Below are 20,111 nucleotides of genomic sequence, written 5' to 3' on the forward strand. Positions count from 1 at the left end.
GAGAAGGGAAAGCACCAAGGGGGCTAGGGTAGGCAGGAAGGGCTTCCCGGAGGAAGGAAAATGTATGTCATGAAAAATCAGGTGGAGTGGTCCAGTGGGCCTCTGAAGAAAAGAGACTCAGCAGAGTTTGGGGTGGGACAAGCAGAATGGAGCTCTAGAGGCACATGTGGGGGACAGAGGAACTGTGTATATAGGGGCAGTAGAAGGAGAAGAGTCAGAGGGCTGTTGGGGAACCATGTGGTAAAGACATGGAGCCAAGGGAGGATTGTAGTAAGGAGTAGTGCTGGCCATACCCAGTACCTGGGACAGGGTGGCCTTCTAACCGAACTGGACTGGTCAGCAACACCAAATGCTGCCAAGAGTCTAAGGAAAAGGTAGGCTATGGTAGGAGGCAGCAAGAAGGGCTGGTGAGAGAGGAGGGACCCTGGGAAGGAGGTTGAGAAAGTCCAAAAAGTGGGCTATACCAATGTTTCTCAACCAGTTTTGTTTGTTTTTTTTTAAAGTGTGCCCCCACCCCCAAGAAATTTTAATTTAAATTAACTTTATATAAATTAGTATTTGATTTAATTTATTTCTAATTAGAGGAATTAAATACTAAAGAACATGATTCTGTCAGGTTGGCTTGAACTTTGGGATGCCATAAACCATGGTAATATCTAAAACTTTTTGCAACCCCCAAGACCCCTTTGGGGCTGCTGTTGCCCCAGTTGAGAATGCCTGGACTAACTGCTACCTGTATCCGGGACTGGCTCTGCCTAGGGGGCCACCAGGATGCCCAGATCCTTGCAGCTGCTCCACCCATGGCCTGGGCTCCTCCCTCACCCACCAACCTCACTCACCTGGGCAGTTGCTCTGTAGAGCGAGGAAGAGCAGGTTTGGACATCCCCAAACCTCCCCCTTCTAATCTCTCCTGGAAGAAAGGCCCCTGGGTGGACTACCAAATCCCTGCAGGCTTCCAGGAAGGAATGAATTCTAGCCTCATGGCCTGCCCCAATCCCTGTATGGAAGCCCTTGAGCCTCTATTTACCAGCCATTCAGTGAGCCCTTACTATATGCTAAATAATTTACAGGCTTATCTCAGGCAAGCTGCACAATGACCCTGAGGAGGTGGGAGCTATTATTATCCCCATTTTATAGATGAGGATACTGAGGTTTAGAGGGGGAAATAGCTTACAAGGGTCAGAGTGTACAGGCTGCTGAGTCTGGGTTCTAGCCCAGGCCTGTCTGACCCTAGCTTGAGGGCTTATGCACTTTGTCGTGCTTTCTCCATTTTCTCAGCTCCTTCCCTCCCCTTCCTCAAACTTGCAGGGACTCAGTTTGGGTTCCCATGGAAATAGAGTCTGAAGGCAATTCCACTGGGATGAGAAATAGAGACAGCCACAGAGACCAGGGCATCTATTCAGGGCTGAGAAGAGAGGGTAGGACATTTTAAATAGAGCCCAGTCTGGGTTATGGTGGCTTAATTCCTCTGAGGAGCTGGTGCTTCCCCTCCCTTTCTTGTCCAAGGCGGGGAAATAGAAGGAATGTTGAGAAGGGCCTTCTCAGAGACCCAGTAAGAAGAGAGTGTTCTCTCCACTGGGCAAGTGCTGCATCCATAACCCCTGGCAACAAATGCCAGGACCAGACCTTCTGTGAGAGCCTATCATGCATGCCCACAGAGCCCTTGCTAAGAATGCCTCAGGGCGCTCAGAGACCTGATTGTCTGTCACCACAGACAAAATATTGTTTCTGGTCTCTCTCAGAATGGATCCATTGAGGCTTCTGCACTCTAGACCCTGTAATGAAACTGATAAACTGTATGAGATAATATTTCTAGAAGGAGGCTCCTCCTGAAATAGAAAAGGGTCTGATCTGACAGTTACCATCTGCAAGCTGGTAGGTTTCCCTGCAAGGTAGGCTTTCTGAGGACATAATCTGAGGTGACCCTGGAAGGGTCCTGAGTGGACCTCAAACCAATAGTGAGAGGAAAGTGATGGCTAGGGACGCCTGGGTGGCTCAGTCGGGTAAGCGTCTGCCTTCAGCTCAGGTCATGATCCCGGGGTCCTGGGACTGAGCTCCGCATCAGGCTCCCTGCTTAGCGGGGAGCCTGCTTCTCCCTCTGTCTGCCGCTCCCCCTGCTTGTGCTCTCTCTCTCTTTCTCTCTCTGACAAATAAATAAATAAATAAATAAATAAATAAATAAAATCTTTAAAAAAAAATGATGACTAGAAGAAGTTAAAATCACTGAACCCAATTCCAGGCAGATGTGAGGGAGAAGCAGCTTGGAGGCCAACTTGGGGGCAGGAAACAGTGGGAGGAGAGGAGCTCAGGCCTCCCTACCTCAAGTCCCCTTTCTCTACTTAGCTTCCTTTAATCTTTTGTCCAGCTAACAGCATCAGGTTTCCAGCTCACTGTTGGAGGTTTGACCAGCAAGCCTGTAGAAAGGTCAGAGAAAGGGCTTGACCATTGGCCAACAAGTCTACCTTGGCCTGGATAGCTGTGCTGGAGACTCCTCCAGGCAAATTCAACAGTAGAGGTGCTTGGGGCCAGGCCACACCCCTACAAAAGAATGGGAAGCATTTCCCTCAGCTGACAGGCTGTGAGATCTACTCCGGGAAGCCAGAGGTCTTAGAAGTTTCCAGAATCCAAGAATCTGCAAATCCTAGTGGGTTCTGGCCTCCTTGGGGTAATAGGAGAAAATGATGGTGGTGTGGAGGGTGGACAACCCCTCACACAGACACTCAGGCCCTGGGAGGGTTGCAGGCCTACACCCACATCAAAGGGAATGGAGGGGACCCTTTAATAAAAGTATTTAATTTGCTGCAGGAGTGTTTGCTTTATTGAGTTAGGAGATTAAGAGTGAAAATCTCAAATCCGCAAGGAATTTTCCCTGGTGGTGCTTTGTCAGGGGTTATTAGTTTGGGGGATGTTTTGAGCCCTTGAAGAAGGAGTCACCCCTGAACAGATTTAAATGGCTTTTAGAGCTCCACTGAAGCCTTGCTCTGTGCGCATGATGGGGACTTTGTGTGCGGTGGAGCAGGGGAGGGGGGGTGACTTCTAGTGTGATCAATGCTGGTAGGTCAGGCTGTTAATAAGATAGATTTTTACTAACTCGATCTCTTTAGCATTCCCGGGAGGAAAATGCAGCTGGCTATTTGCTGATACTGACCTTGCCTGAAGGGAGGGCTGGATCAGGTGGGTGGGGGCACACAACCCCCTCACTACCAGCAAACAATTTACCCAGAATACTGTCCTCTCTCGGCCCAAGTTGGCCTGGCTGCAAGGACAGGAAGAGAAGAATGATCTGGGCTGGAACCCACCCAAGTGTGGAGGGCCCTTTGCGGTTACTCAGACATAGCCAGAGCTTAGAGCCTTCCAAGAGTTCTTAGAGAAAATTCCAAATCCAAGCTGCCTGTGATCTCAATTCAGAGCAGACCAAAAGAATGAACTTTCCAGAGGTTCTTATGAGACACCTATGCTTCTAGGACATTTGTGTGATGACCAGGAAAGGGCAGAAAGAAGGGCAGGAAAAGTGGGTCAGCTTAGTTGGGTCAAACAGACCAGTATATTTTCAAAAGCATCTTACATGGGGAGTTGCTTGCATACTCTCTATGTGATAGAGGGGAAAGCCTGAACTTTGTCTCAGCTTTGAAACTCTCCCACTTAAGATCTTGTAGAATGCCTTCCTAGTATCATTTCCCTGCTTTGTCCGGGGTGGGGGGGGAAGTGCAGAATGCACCCCCAGCCCCCTGGTCTCACTATCTCACTACTCACCTGGGACAACTCTATGGATAAAAGCCAAGTAGGAAGCTGAGAGCTCTTAGCACAGAAGTCAGCAAACCTCAATGATTCATTTAAGTATGATTTACAAAGTGTTACTGTCTGTAAACCTGAGCCAGCTGTTGGAGGTACAAAAATGAACATGGCAGATGCCATCCCGACTCATTTGGGCTTTGTGTCGAATGGGGCACAAAAGTGGTTAAACAGGCATTTGGTGACAGGGTGCTGTGAAAGCACTGTGGGGGCACCCAGCCTAGACAAGAGGGGTTAAGGAAGACAAACAGGAGCAAGAGGTTTTCACCCTGAGACCTGAAAGATAGGTCAGAGTTAGCAAGGAGAGGGTATGGAGGGGGAAGGGAGAGGCCCTGGGAACAAGGAGACCAGACCCACAGAGGAAGGGGCAGAAATGCCCTGTGGCTGGGCTGCAGAGTGAGGGGCCAGACATGGAGGGCCTACGCAGGCCATCTTTTGCAGTTTGAACTTGATGCTGGGAGCTTCAGAGGACCACTTGGGGGGGGGGGGGGGGGGAGGAGCAGGATTGTCTGGGAGAGGCCACTCTGGCTTCAATGTGGAGAATGTATTAAAAGGAGGCAAGACTGGGCCTGTTAGGAGGCTGGTCTCGGTGAAAGTTGGGACCCTGAACCAAGAAGTTGGCAGTGGGAACAGAGAGAAGGGGTGGATTTGAGACCTATTTTTTCAAGCATATAATTTCATATATATATGTGTGTGTGTGTTTTATGTGTGTGTGTGTTAATATATGTATTCCTTTTAAATATACTTTCTTTTTTAGAGCAGTTTTAGATTCACAACAAAAGTGAGCAGAAGGTGCAGAGTTCCCATTTGCCCCCTGCCCCTGAACATGCAGAGCCTCCCCCATGGCTGACATCCTCCATGAGCGTGGTCCATCTGTCACTGTCACTGTTGATGAGCCTACATTGCCACATCATCACCTAGAGCCCAGAGTTTACATGAGGGTTCACTCTTGGTGTTGGACCTCCTATGGGTTTGGACAAATGTGTAAGGACATGTATCCACCATTATAGTATCCTACCCAGTAGTTTTACTGCCCTAAAAATCTTCTGTGCTCTGCTTATTCATATCACTGTCTTCCATAATCCCTGGCAGCCACCACTCCTTTTACAGGATGTGAGACCTGTCTTAACAGGAAGAATTGACAGGACTTAGTGACAGGTGGCATGTTGGGGACCAGGATAGTCAGGGAGATTCCCAGCTTTCCCGCTTGAGGAAGCGGGTAACTTGTGGTAGCAATTTAGGAAACACAAGAGGAATAGCAAGTTCTTGTTGTGTTGGGCATCTTGTTTTGTTCTGATGGACGCTGATGATGAGTTCCCTCTGGGACATGTTCTGTTTGGGGAAACTGCAAATGGAGGTGTCCAGCAGCACCGTGTAGGTACAGAGGTCTAGAGCTCCGTGGAGAAGCCTAGATTTGTCAGTGCTCAGCATCTAGATGGGAACCAAACCCATAGAAGAGGGTAAGTTTGCCCCTGAGATCTGTGAAGTGAGAGAGTTCCCAGGGCAGAACCCCCAGGTCACTAACATTTGAGGGGTGGGCAGAGGGAGTGGAACCTGCCACGGAGACTGAGAAGGTGCCACCAGAGAGGTAGGAAGGGAACAAGAGGAGTGCTGTGTCCTGGAAACCAGGGGCAGGGAGACATTCAAGATGGAAGGAACAGCCACCGAGTGGGGGAGGAACAGAGAAGTATCCATAGGATGGAGAGACGAGAGCAGTCTCAGGGGTGGCATGGGGCAGAGGGTGGAGAAGAGAGTCAGGATGACGAGGGTGGGTTCAGTGGAACGGTTCTTTCAAGATGCTTGTCTGTGAAAGGTGGCAGTGAGCTTGGTCTCTCAAGGGAGGCTCTTGTTCTTTGTGAGAATGAGAGATCTGAGCATACTGAATGCTGATGGAAAGGAGCCAGATGAAGGAGAGTGGTGTAAAGATGCATGAGTCAGAGAGGAGCTGCTGGCGGGCTAGGAAGGCCCCACCCCTTCTGTGTGACAGGCCTGAAGGAAGGAGCAGAGGGCAGGGCAGCTGCAGCGAGGCTTGGGGGCTCCTACCAGGAGTGGAGAGGGCTGGTGATTGTTGGAGGAGAGGGGGATGCAGAAGAGCGGACTGCGGGAGCTGTAGGTAGCCAGGTGGTCCTGAGGCAGGTGAGCAGCTGCGGGCCTGGGGCCTCCTGTTTGACTGCAGTGGAGCCATGTATGGAGATTTGTGGTCAGATGAAAGTTTTTAAGGTTATTGACTTTGACTAGATGCTTATTTCCTGGTCTGAATAGTCACACGGTCTTTATCAAGCTGCTTTCACATCCAGTAGCTAACATGGTGCTTCCCTCTCCTTCCACTAGTCCAACACTGATACCTGACACTTATGCCGGGTAAGTGGGGAAAAAGGGATTTGACACGAATCAGAACTTGGATCAAGGCCCAGGTAGAAGTAGGCAACGTTCCCCTAGGCCTCTGAGGCCCTGGTTGCAGCCAGCACTCTCACCTGTGAGCTGTGTAAATACAGAACGGGGGCGCTGAGCCAGGTGTCCCCCAGGGGTTTCGTGATCACTTCTAGTCAGCACAGCTCAGGGTGGGGGCTGCCTGAGACCTAACACGCCAGGAGGGGCCGCCTTCAAAGCACCTGCCATCAGATTGGGGAAGCACCAGTCCGCCCCGTGGGGACGACCAGGTGGTGATACAACGCCATCACCTGGTGGACTCAGGTCTGTAAGATAGGTAGGATTAGCTGGCCAGTGAGTGGGATAGCAAGGCTAGCTAGGTGAGGGGAGAGCAGAACGCTGCTGGGATGTGGCTTGATTGGCTGGCAGTTCCTCAGAACCCCTAGAGGCTGGTCTGCAGGAAGGATCACCTATCCGCAACCAAGGACATCCTTGGGTGGCTCCCTCAGATGCAGTTGTCAGGAGGGAAGAAAGCCCATCATCAGACCACCTTGCCTGCCAAGACGCCAGTTGATTCATACATACATATATATATATATTTATATATTTATATTTGTCTAAATCCAAATTAATATATATTTATATTTTTTTTAACTTTTAAATATCTAAATAGTATCTATCTATAATTTGTTATTATGGAAAGTTTCAAACACAAAAAGTAGAACAGTATAATGAGCCCCCATGTATCTATTACCCAGTTGTTGTTGTTTTTTAAGATTTTATTTATTTATTTGTCAGAGAGAGCGAGAACGCGCACAAGCAGGGGGAGCGGCAGGCAGAGGGAGAAGCAGGCTCCCTGCTGAGCAAGGAGCCCAATGCAGGGCTTGAACCCAGGACTGTGGGATCATGACCTGAGCTAAAGGCAGACGCTTAACCTACTGAGCCACCCAGGCATCCCTATTACCCAGTTTCATCAATGATTAATATTGATCTATCTCCACCACTTTAAAACATAAGATGTGGTTTTTCAACCCCCGATCTAGTGTAAAAGACAGGCATGGGCTCATAGACACAGATAACTAAAACCCAGGGGCGTACTGTGAAGTGGAGAGAACAGAGCTCTGGAGTCAAAAGACTCACCCGCAAACCCAGTCTCTTATAAGCTGCATGACCTCGAGCAGGTTCCTTGTCCTCTGAGTCTCTGGCCTCCTAACCTGGACAATGAGAATAGTAACAGACCTTCCTCAAGGGGGTGATTTGAGGATTAAGTAAGATAATACATGTAAAGTTCTTGGTATAGCATCTGGCACATCGTATGTGCTCAGTAAGCTCTAGCCACTGTTGTTCTATTAAGTGCCATGTGATAAATGGTGCAGGATGGGATGGGAGTCAGAGGAAGGAGCATTCTCTTCAAGCTTGGTCCCTGGGGGGGCTTTGCACAGATGAAGTGACCTTTGAACTAGGGCCTGAATAGCAGAGATGGGAGAGAGAGCACCCAGGTAGAGAAGAGTGCCTTTCCTGAGAGGCAGGGAGGAGCAGGAGCCAGCAGACTCTGAGGGACACTGACAAGCCGGTAAATGACAGCCCTTTGGAAGTCATTACAGAAACACACAGACAAGTGGCCTCCAGAGAGATTTGGCTCCAGAAGCCTTTCCCTGAAGGAACCAGGTAGGAATTTGCCAGTAGCTGTGTCTGATGGCATTCACTTAGCTGTGGACTCCACCTTACCCCTGAATGAAGACATGATATGCAGCAGGACAGACCCTTCACCAAATGCATGACCTTGGGGGCAGAGTGCCCACCCCCATTGCATTACCACAGCTCCTGGAATAACACACCTCTGCCGCATCCCTGCCAGCTAACCACTGGGTGTACTTTCTGAGAAGTGGTTCTCCAGTAACGCCCAAATTGCACTGCATAACCAAAGGCCCTTAGAGGAGACTCCTGTGCTAGCAAAAGGAAAGACTCAATCACAGGGAGTTAGTCAGCCATGGAAGCATGTGGGGTTCACTCCAGAACAGTCTACTACAGAGGTGCCCGCTTGTCTGGTCCCAGTCCCAGACAAATCTCATTTGCAGAGATGGAAGATTCCAGACATTTTATCCTGTCTTTTAAACATTTGAGTCACTTAGCCTCAATTCTGATTCTATATCTTTCTGATGATAATTGGACTTTCCTCATGCATCTGCCTATAAGGAGAGAAAGCAAAGACTGCAAGATGACAGCAACTAACTCCATAACTGTTGGAAAGCTCATTGTAAATTTGGGTTTATACATCAATCCTTGTGAACTTGGTTAACATTAGTCAGTATCCTTGCACCTAATCATCTCTGGGACGATAAAAAGACCAATTTCTGGGTCTGGTCTGGGGTAGATACCCTAGGAGACCCATGAGGCTTTTCTCCTTCTGGTACCTTCTAAACTTCTATATATACATGTTGACCCTTGACCCATGCCTGCCCATTCAGTCTTCTATACTTTATAGTCTTTCAAATTCACTGTCAAGTTTGGTTTGTGAACATATAACCATGTGCAATTTTAATCAGTTGTAGAAATAACTTTATGTATTGTTTCACATATATATTTTAATGCACACACTTATTATATAGTAAAAATCTGCCAAATAAATTGTAGGATTGGGCAAGAATTTGCTTAGGAGTTGCCCTTTTGAAAAACTTTTCTTCCAAATATCATCTCTTGGTTCCTCTTTCAAAGACTGAAAGTAGGGAATATCTAATGATATCTCAGACATCTCCAGGAAAATTCTTTATTGGCCCATAAGAGAATTAACACTGGCCTCTGGTTTCTGCTGGAAAATTCAGGGTGTTGATATGACTCAAAGCGGAGTTAAATAGCTGGATGATGGGGGAAAGCTCACATTCACGTTACTTTTAAGAAATGAATCTGTTAAAGTCACAAAATTTATTACCAGCTGGCCCCAGGCAGCAAGCTGAAATACCATGTCTTGATGCTTTGTAACTGATACATGGAAGTCAAGTCTTTGGGTGATGGGGTAGGGAGGGGAGAGGTACAGAATAAAGTCAGTGAGGCCATGTAGATGGAGAATTACCACAGTGTAGTGTGTACTTCTCAACTTGTAGGTGAGTAAACGTAGCTTCATCTAAGCGATAAATTCACACAAATAGAAGTCTTACAACAAATGTTTAGAGGCAACATAACCTTAACATTAAAGGTTGCATTCTATAGGAAATTACTTTTTTTAATCTTTATTTTTTACTGAAGTTTTTAGTTTCTTTAAGTAATCTCTATACTCCACGTGGGGCTCAAACTCATGGCCCCGAGATCAAGAGTCGCATGCTCTTCTGACTGAGCCAGCCAGGTGCCCCTACATTTTTTAAATCTTTATATTTAGGATGTTCTAGGGGAATTTTTACAAATTAACCAGGACATAATCTAATGATAATGATATGTAAAATAAGCACAGAAAGAAAGGATCTCCACTCCAATCAAAAAGTCTGTCTATATTCTCCAGATTTTACTCTTCGCCAACCACACCTAATGGCCTGCTCCTTGTCCTCTTAAAGACCTATGTCTTCCTTTTTTAAAAGTACTGATGTCCGATTCTCAGGCCCCCGAGATTCTAATGTCATTACTCTGGGGTTCAGCCCCAGGTGTTGGAATTTGTCACAAGCTCCCAGATGACAGTAATGCAGCTGAGGTGAAGAGGGACTAGGGTAGGGTGAGCGGGGTTAAAATTTAAGTCTCTGTCTGAGGATAGAGCTAGAATTCAGGTCACCTGGTTTTCAGCTCTTTCCAGGGCCTAAAAGGAGAACCCCCTCTTCTTCTCACATCCCGGGTTTAAGTGTTGGAAAGCCTTGGCTGTACTTGGGAGCTTGCCCCCGTGACACTTTCTACCACTCTAGGTATTAACCAAACAGTAGCTTCTCTAATTGTATCTGTGGCCGAGTTACAAGTCACAGAAAAGGCCTCTGTTCCAGACCCTCTTTGCGTGACAGGGAACTGCTTTCTGGGACATGTGACTCTTCAAGGTTCTGTTCGGCTCCACCCCAGCCACAAGAGGGGCAGCTGGTGCCCACCCCCCAGTCTGGACAAAATCCCTGTGAGTTCTTTTCCAGCCCGAAGATTTTCTTTCCACTTGACCTCCTTCTCCAAGTCTAATTCCCCACTTTCTGAAGCCAACCATGGCACAAAGGTCACTTCGCAATGAGTTCGTTGGGATTACACATTAACCACTTTATCAGGCTTCCGAGAGAGTTTTTAAGCCAGGCTCTGGTCAAATTCCTTTTAAAGAGCCCATGCCTTTATTCCTTCTGAAAAGTGGATACACATTTTATTATGGAAAATTTAAATTTAAAAGTAGTATGTGGTAGAATGAATCCCCATGTACCCATCACCCAGGTTCAATGGTTACCAGCTAACTCACGGCCAGTCTTGTGTCTCTATCCCCTGCTTGCCAGGTCTCACTCCAGGGTTTCGGATTGGCCCCCCCCCACACACTGGATCACGTTGACACGAATCCCAGACATATACCATTCCATCTGCAAATATTTCAATGTGTGCTTCTAAAAGATAAGGCCTCTTTCTTCCTTCCTTTCCTATTTTTTTATTGTGGTAAAATATACTTAACATAATGCTTACCATCTTAGCTATTTTTTAAGCATGCAGTGCAGTGATTTTAAATACATTCAAAATGCCGTACAGCCATCACCACCATTCATCCTCATAGCTCTTTCAACTTCTAAAACTGAAACCCAGTACCCATGAAACAATAACTCTCCTTTCTCCCCCCCCTCCAGCCCCTGGAAACCACATGCTACCTTCTGTCTCTATGATTTTGATGACTCTAAATACCTCATAGGAGTGGAACCATATCGTATTTGTCTTTTCATGACTAGCTTATTTCACTTTGCATAATGTCCTCTAGGTTCATCTGTGTTGTAGGATATGCCAGAATTTCCTTCCTTTTTAAGGCTCAGTAATAGTCCATTGTATGCATATAACACGTTTTGCTTATCCATTCATCCATTGGCACACACTTGGTTGCTTCCACATTTTAGCTATTGTGAATAATGCTGCTGTGACTATGGATCTTGATCCACAGACCATCTTCAAGACCCTGTTTTCAAATATTTGGGTATTATTTCAACCATAATACCACTGTCACATCTTTTTAAAAAATGACACTAATTCTTCATTTTTAAAGTTTTTTTATTTTTTTGTGGGAGAGGGGCAGAGAGAGAAGAAGGGAGAGAATCTTAATCAGGCTCCATGCCCAGCACGGAGCCCAACACGGGGCTCAACCCCAGGAGCCCAAGATCACGACCTGAGCTGAAATCAAGAGTTAGACGCTTAACCAACTGAGCCACCTGGTGTCCCTAATTCTTTATTTTCATGGAATTATCTAGACAGTGTCTATATTTCCCAGATCATCTATTTTTAAAAATATAATTGGTCCAGAGGCGCCTGGGTGGCTCAGGTGGCTTATATATGTATAAAATTGGTCCATATACTGCATTTGGGAGCTAGGTCTCTGAAGTCATTTTTACTCTACAGGTTCCTCCTCTATTTTTCTCTCACAGTTGTTGTTACTGCTAAAGAAACAGCATCATTCGTCCTATAGGTTTTGCACCTTCTGGATTGCGTTGTGTCTCTCTGATGGGGTTTAACATCTATATTTCTCATAAAGTGATGGTGGGGTCCAGGCTTGTCTGATTCCTTTCTGCCTTTTTCAGAAGACTATTTCACAGAGGGCAGTATCTGCTTCTATCAGGAGGCCCTTCCAGCCCCACCGATTTTTATGTGTGTCTGTGATGGTCCTAGACTCTGATGGTCATTGCTTAGATTGTTCTCAGTATTTTTAAACACACTTAAGCCCCACCATTGTCTCTTTTCCCCAGTCATTTCCTCCTAGCTAGACTTCTCCCAAAATGATCGATAAGACCTCACTACTCTCAAGCAGGAGGGAGCAAGCATTTAATGATGGTAAGGGGACACCAGTGAGGAAACAGTGATCCCTGTCCTCAAGAAGCTTGATGTCTATTTGGGGAAGCAGGTATATATCCGAATAACCAGGAAACATGATTGACTACAATTAATTGTTTATTTTAGCCTCTGAGCCCCAGAAGTCAAGAACTTTACCTAGAACTGTCTATAGCAGAGTTGCCTAGGTCCCACTCAGGTATTCTGAAGATCGTATTTATTTATTTATTTGGCAGAGAGAGAGAGCACACAAGCATGGGGAGCAGCAGAGGGAGAGGGACAAGCAGGCTCCTGCTGAGCAGTTAAAGTTCTGGGAGGCAGAGAGAACTGATTGTCCTTGCTATCTGGAGTTAATGATTCAGGGCTTGATCCCAGGACGCTGGGATCTTGACCTGAGCCCCTGGGATACTGACCTGAGCCAAAGGCAGATGCTTAACCGACTGAGCCACCCAGGTGCCCCCCACCCCTCGAATACTCAGGTATTCTGATGTAAATTGGTCTAGGATAGTAGACCTAGACATCAAGGCTTTAAAAGCATCTGAGGCATTTTTCTGTGCAACCCAGTTTAAGAATCATTATCCTAGGATAGGGGTTCTTAAAGTGCTGTCCCTAGATCACAGCATCAGCATCAGCATCACCCAGGAACTTGTTAGAAATGTCCAGATTCTTGGGGCACCAGGGTGGCTCAATTGGTTAAGCGACTGCCTTCGGCTCAGGTCATGATCCTGGAGTCCCAGGATTGAGTCTCGCATCGGGATCCCTGCTCAGCGGGGAGTCTGCCTCTCCCTCTGACCCTCCCCCTTCTCATGCTCTCTCTCTCTCATTCTCTCTCTCAAATAAATAAATAAAATCTTAAAAAAAAGAAAGAAATGTCCAGATTCTTGATGCTCCTTCCCCTCTACCTGAGACGTATGAAATCAGAAACTCTGGAGTGAGACCTGGTAATCTGTATTTTCCTAAGCCTTCCAGTGATACTGATGTGTGCTTAAGTTTGAGAATCCTGTCCTCAGTGTTTACTATTGGAGAAATAAACAGAATGACTGGGAGAGGTTTGAGAGGAAGTGACCCTCTTGCTGGGCAGTAGAGAGTGAAGGGGTCAGATCTGGAAAACAGACAAAAGAGGACATTTCACTGTATAGATCCATGACCCTCAAAAGCTGGGAGCTTGTTAGAAATGCAGAATCTGGGATCCCACCCCAGACCGGCTGAATCAGAATCTATATTTTAACAATATCTCCACATTATTTGTATGTACATTGAAGTTCTAGTGAGACACTCTGGTATAGAGTATGTACTCCAATTATAAAAATCAAAGATACAAAACCAAAAAATGGCCATGTTAGGAAGGAGACTGTGGAGATATGGTTCTGCTCTTTCAGCTGGTGTCCTCAAAGCCATGTTTCCTCTGGTTCAAGGAGAGTGAGACCCGTGTGCACAGAGCTGCTTATCTGCATTGGGATCCCAGACAAGTCCAACTATCCCTGAGTGACACAGTTCTATATGATTCAAGAGCAAGGGCTCCTCAACCCTCAGGGCACAGTCACACAAACTGGGAACTTTTATGGCCAGGCCACCCTCCAGAAGGGATGACCATCCAGGCATTCATGTTTTACAAAATCTCTCCAGGCAATTCTAATCGGCAGCCAAAGTTGAAAACCATTGCTGCACATCTTGGGTCCTCCATGTTTCCATGTTCCACTCAAGGTAAAAGTGAGCTCAATGTCTAGTAGTTGCCATTAAAAACACAAAATTAAGTTTCAGGGCACAGGCTCACTGTTCCAACATCTGGATTCCCAAAATAGTTGCAAGGAGGACCTGGAGAGCTGTTCCTAGTAAAGTTGTTGAGTATCCTGGAATTTTTTGAAATCAAGTTCTCCAGGGATGCTGGTAGTAGGAGACTAGCTCTGATATTGCCCTGAACTTGAAAATAGGTAACTTGGCTTTTCTGCAGACTATGCTCAGGTAGATTGATGTCCTTGTCTGTTTGTATGTAGAGCTAATGTTTTGGGGTGACCTAACAGTACAAATAGTTGAAGTTCTGGGAGGCAGAGAGAACTGATTGTCCTTGCTATCTGGAGTTAATAGAGGATGTTTCAAAGAGAAGGTGTGCTCTCACCCACTCCTTCTGGGTAGAGTTACATGTGTATAGGCAGAAAACTGAAGAACAGATGTCATGGCAGAGAGCTGCCCGAGAATGTCCACCCAGGATGTTTATGAGACAGTGTAGAGAGCAGTCAACCCAAGTGGCCCCGTGCACTGAGATACATCACACTTTTGGGTGGATAGGGCAAGGCTGTAGAGTAGCAAAGAGTCTTCAGTGGCAAGGTGACAGTATAATTTATCTTGTATATTTTAGAGAAAAAACAGGGCAATGTGATTGCTTGCATGGGAGAAAGACTCTCAGGGACAAGGTAAGCATCTTCTCAATCAAAACATTTGGGCTTATCCTTTGATCTCTTCCTTACCAACCCTTATATTAATACCACTTTAATTTTTTTATTTTTTTTAAGGATTTTATTTTTATTTGACAGAGAGAGCACAACCAGAGGGAGAGAGAGGGAGAAGCAGGCTCCCTGCTGATTAAGGAGCCTGATGTGGGACTCGATCCCAGGACCCTGGGATCATGACCCGGGCCGAGGGCAGCCGCTTAACCGACTGAGCCACCCAGGCGTCCCTTAATACCACTTTTAGAAAAACTTTGTATTGACTTCATTCAGACTTGGATCTACCATAATTTAGCTGATGTTTCCCCAAACAGATTTTCCCATCTAAAAAAGTCAGCTACACTTAGGTAAATCCTGAGGCAAGTGTGTGTGTGGTCTCCGCTCCAGCCCCCATGTTGTAGGTCTTCACCTCCCAAGCCTCTTTTTTTTTTTTTTTAAGATTTTATTTATTTATTTGACAGAGAGAGACACAGTAAGAGAGGGAACACAAGCAGGGGGAGTGGGAAGGGGAGAAGCAGGCTTCCTGCTGAGCAGGGAGCCCAATGTGGGGCTTGATCCCAGGGCCCTGGGATCATGACCTGAGCCGAAGGCAGACGCTTAACGACTGAGCCACCCAGGTGCCCCCTCCCAAGCCTCTTTTAATCCAGCCTCCCATCCTGTGTCCATTCAAGCCCCTAAGGCCCTGCCAGGCACCTGGTTAACTGGTCTCAAATAAATGTATTAAATCAGGAAGTTATGCATTCATAAGTCAAAGTACTCACACAATTGTGTAAAGAGGAAATCTGACAAAGGAAAAAATATCCAACCTCCCTAGTAATCAGAAGAACGCAAATGTGGTATAAATTTTCAATTACCAAATGAACAAAAGTGAAAAAGAATGACAATACCAGGGCTTGAGAGACTTCAGAGTAATGTGAGGCTTCCTGTACATTGGTGGAAGTGTCAACTGGCAGGAGCTTTCTGGAGAACACTTTGGCAATGTATATCATACCCTTCAAAATGTACAGACACAGGAATTCCACCTCTGAGAGTTTATCCTAAGGAATTATTGAACAGGGCCAAGGATATTCAATCCAGCCTTATTTATAATAAAGAATAATTAGGGGGCACCCAGGTGGCTCAGTTGGTTAAGCATCTACCTCCTGCTCAGGTCATGATCTCAGGGTCTTGGGATTGAGCCCCACATCAGGCTCCGTGCTCAGCGGGATGCCTGTTTCTCCCTCTCCCACTGCCCCTGCTTGTGTTCCTGCTCTCGCTATTTCTCTCTCTGTCAAATAAATAAATAAATCTTTAAAAAAAAAAAAGGAAAGAAGGAAAACTTGGGGGATGACTGGGTGGCTCAGTCAGTTAAGTGCCTGTCTTAGGCTCAGGTCATGATCCCAGGATCCTGGGATCGAGTCCCGTGTTGGGCTCCCTGCTCAGTGGGGAGTCTGCTTCTCCCTCTTCCTCTGCACCCCGCCCCCGTTCATACTCATTCTCTCTCTCTCAAATGAATAAATAAAATCTTTTAAAGAAAATTTTTTTTCTTTTCTTTAAAAGATTTTATTTATTTATTTGACAGAGAGATAGAGCCAGAGAGCACAAGTGGAGGGAATGGCAGAGGGAGAGGGAGAAGCAGCTCCCTACTGAACAGGGAGCCTGATGTGATGCGGGGCTCGATCCTAGGCCCCTGGGATCATGACCTGAGCCTAAGGCAGGTGCTTAACCATTTGAGCCACCCAGGCACCCTCAAGTGAATAAATAAAATCTTAAAAAAAAAAAAGAATAAATTGAAATAACCTAAATGTCCACCAAGTGAGGGTTATTCATATCAATTGTGGTCCATTCATGCAATAAAATAAATACTAAAGAGCCTTTAAAATGATATATTTATAGACATTAGTAGACATGAAAGAATGTCCAATAGGTATTATGTCCTTATGGTGTCATTAATGTAAAATTGTGTGTGTGTGCACATGTACATTCATGCACACGGAGATCTATAATGATAGTCATGGAGGGGCGCCTGGGTGGCTCAGTTGGTTAAGTGTTGGACTTTTGATTTTGACTCAGGTCATAATTTCAGAGTCGCGGGATCGAGCCCCGCATTGGGCTTCACAGTGGGCATGGAGCCTGCTTAAGCGTCTCTTGTCTCCCTCCCCCTTCTCCTATGCCCCTCCCCCCAATACACAAGCGTGCTCTCGCTCTAAAAATAAAATAAAATAATAATAATGATAGTCGGGGCGCCTGGGTGCCTCAGTCGTTAAGCATCTGCCTTTGGCTCAGGTCATGATCCCGGGGTCCTGGGATCGAGCCCCGCATCGGGCTCCCTGCTCACTGGGGAGACTGCTTCGCCCTCTCCCTCTGCCTGCCACTCCCCTTGCTTGTGCTCTCTCTCTCTAATAAATAAATAAAATCTTTTAAAAATAACAATAATGATAGTCATTGAAATATCAGCCATGGTGTCCTGTGGTTGGGAGATCTTTCAAAGCCTCTATTTTCTTATTTTTTATTGTTTCTAAAATTACAAAGGCAATATTCTTTATTTTTACATTAATAGCTGACACTAACAGAATGTGCATTTTGTGCTGGTCTCTGCTCTAATTGCTACCTACTATTATTCCTGAAGAAAACAAAATGATAAAGTCCAGAGCTGAGAAATGATGGAGCTAGGACTCACAGCCTTGTTGTCTGGCTCTACAGGCTGCCCTGTTACTACAATAATTAAACCCAAATACAGTGAGAGTCTCTTAGCCCCTCCCCCACCAGCAGACCCACTCCTCTCCCCAGACTCATTGTCAGCCATTGGCGGGTAGCCTTCCAAAGCTTCTGCCAGGCACTTTTAGACACGTGTGGCCAAACACACGGATGTGTGTGTTTCTTTTTTTATAAAATGGGATGGTATTGTTTATCCTGTCATAATGCATAGTTCACCCTCATACTGTTTACCCCTGAGGGGTATTCTGCAGCAGGAATGTAGGGAATGCTTGTGACCGTGCCCCTACTGGAAACTGGCAGTTTCCAGCTTTTCACCTTCACGAACAAAGCTGCAGTGAATATCCTTCTCTACATTCTACAGTATGCAAATATGTAATGATATTTCTGTGGTAATTTCCTAGAAATGGAACCACCGCATCAAAAGACATGCACACTAAATGTTGAAAGCAGCTGCCCAATTCCCCACACCAAGACTGTGCTGCCCCACTCTCACATACAGCGTAGACATACATGCTACACTATGGACGCACATCCACTAATCTTGCACCCACATCCCCGTGTTTTCACCAGCACCGGAAGTCGCCAATCTTTTTCATTTTTGCCAATATGAGAAATGAAGAATGTCATTCCATTTGCAATAATTTAAATGTCCTTGATTCCTAGTAAAGTTGAAAGTCTTTTGGCCATCTTCATTTCTTTCCAGAATTGTTCACTTTTTCAGTTGGGTAATTTGAGCTTTTCTTATTGATGTGAAGGAGTTGTGTTATAAATACCAGTTTTTTGATGCCCTGTGTGTTGTAAGTATTTTCTCACTGTGTTACATTTCTTGGAACTTTGTCTTATTTTGTCATACAGAAGTTTTAGTTTAGTTTATTTTTATGTAACAAAAGCTGCCCATTTTTTTCCCTTGTGGTTTTACATCTTGTTTAGGAATTCTTTCTAGACAACCAAGAATATAAGAAGACTCTCCTGTATTCTCTTCTAGTGTATTTGCATTGTTGTTTATACATTTTAAATTATTTATTTTAATTGTGGTAAAATATATATAACATGAATTTTACCATTTCAACCATTGTTAAGTGTACGGTTCAGTGACCTAAGATACATTCACCTAAGGTGATGGAGTGACCATCAGCACCATCCATCTCCAGAACTTTTTTCATCTTGCAAAACTGAAACTCTCTACCCATCAAACAATAACTCCCACTCCCCGCTCCCCTCAGCCCCTGGCAGCCACTGTTCTATTTCCGGTCTCTATGAATTTAGTTACTCCAGGTCTCCACAAAAGTGGAATCACGCAGTGTTCATCTTTTGTGCCTGGCTTCTGTCGCCTCGTGTAAAGTCTTCAAGGTTCATCCATGTTGTAGCATGTGTCAGAATTTCTTCTCTTTTTAAGAGTCAATAATAGTCCATCATAAGATTTAACTTTATGTTTAGACTTTAATTCATGTAGAATTTAATATTGTGTTTGGTGAGAAGTAGGTGGCAGGTAAGTTTTTTTTTATTTTTAAGTTGTTCACCTTTAAACAACTCCTCTATCAAAACCTAAATTCCCATGAGGGCCCAGGTCTGCTTCTGGACTGTTGTTCATTGATCCCTTTGTTTATATCTGGACTGGAATCAGGCTCCAGCTTTTTTTTTTTAATTTTATTATGTTATGTTTGTCACCATACAATACATCATTGGTTTTTTTTTTTTTTAAGATTTTATTTATTTGAGAGAGAGAATGAGAAAGAGAGAGCACATGAGAGGGGGGAGGGTCAGAGGGAGAAGCAGACCCCCCGCTGAGCAAGGAGCCCGATATGGGACTCGATCCCGGGACTCCAGGATCATGACCTGAGCCGAAGGCAGTCGCTTAACCAACTGAGCCACCCAGGCGCCCACATCATTGGTTTTTGATGTGGTGATCCACGATCCATTGTTTTCGTATAACACCCAGTGCTCCATGCAGTACGTGCCCTCCTTAATACCCATCACCAGGCTAACCAATCCCCCTTCCCCCTGCCCCTCTAAAACCCTGTTTGTTTCTCAGAGTCCATAGTCTCTCATGGTTCATCTCTCCCTCCAATTCCCCCCCCCCCATTTTTCCCTTCCTTCTCCTAATGTCCACCATGCTATTCCTTATGTTCCACAAATAAGTGAAACCATATGATAATTGACTTTCTCTGCTTGACTTATTTCACTTAGCATAATCTCCTCCAGTCCCATCCATGTTGATGCAAAAGTTGGGTATTCATCCTTCCTGATGGCTGAGTAATATTCCATTGTATATATGGACCACATCTTCTTTATCCATTCATCTGTTAAAGGGCATCTCGGCTCTTTCCACAGTTTGGCTATTGTGGACATTGCTGCTATGAACATTGGGGTGCATATGGCCCTTCTTTTCACTACATCTGTGTCTTTGGGGTAAATACCCAGTAGTGCAATTGCTGGGTCATAGGGTAGCTCTATTTTTAAATTTTTGAGGAACCTCCACACTGTTTTCCAAAGTGGCTGTACCAACTTGCATTCCCACCAACAGTGTAAGAGGGTTCCCCTTTCTCCACAACCTCTCCAACATTTGTTGTTTCTTTCCCTGTCCATTTTTGCCATTCTAACTGGTGTAAGGTGGTATCTCAATGTGGTTTTGATTTGGCTTTCCCTGATGGCTAATGATGATGAACATTTTTTCATGTGTCTGTTAGCCATTTGTTATGTTTTCTTCAGAGAAGTGTCTTTTCATATCTTCTGCCCACTTTTTGACTTGATTATTTGTTTTTTGGGTGTTGAGTTTGAGAAGTTCTTTATAGATCTTGGATACCAGCCCTTTATCTGTAGTGTCATTTGCAAATATCTTCTCCCATT

At 45.4% G+C, this 20,111-nt stretch overlaps 1 protein-coding gene across 1 annotated transcript in view; it reads left to right on the top strand.

Moving 5' to 3' along the window:
* The window catches only part of SLC4A5 (solute carrier family 4 member 5), a 106,599-nt gene that overhangs the window by 44,163 nt on the left and 42,325 nt on the right, over positions 1–20,111 (top strand). The gene's annotated exons all lie outside the window — the stretch shown is intronic.

Source organism: Mirounga leonina, unplaced genomic scaffold (genome assembly GCF_011800145.1).
Source record: "Mirounga leonina isolate KUSES-001 unplaced genomic scaffold, KU_Mleo_1.0 Mir_125, whole genome shotgun sequence".
In the NCBI taxonomy this organism is placed as follows: domain Eukaryota; kingdom Metazoa; phylum Chordata; class Mammalia; order Carnivora; family Phocidae; genus Mirounga; species Mirounga leonina.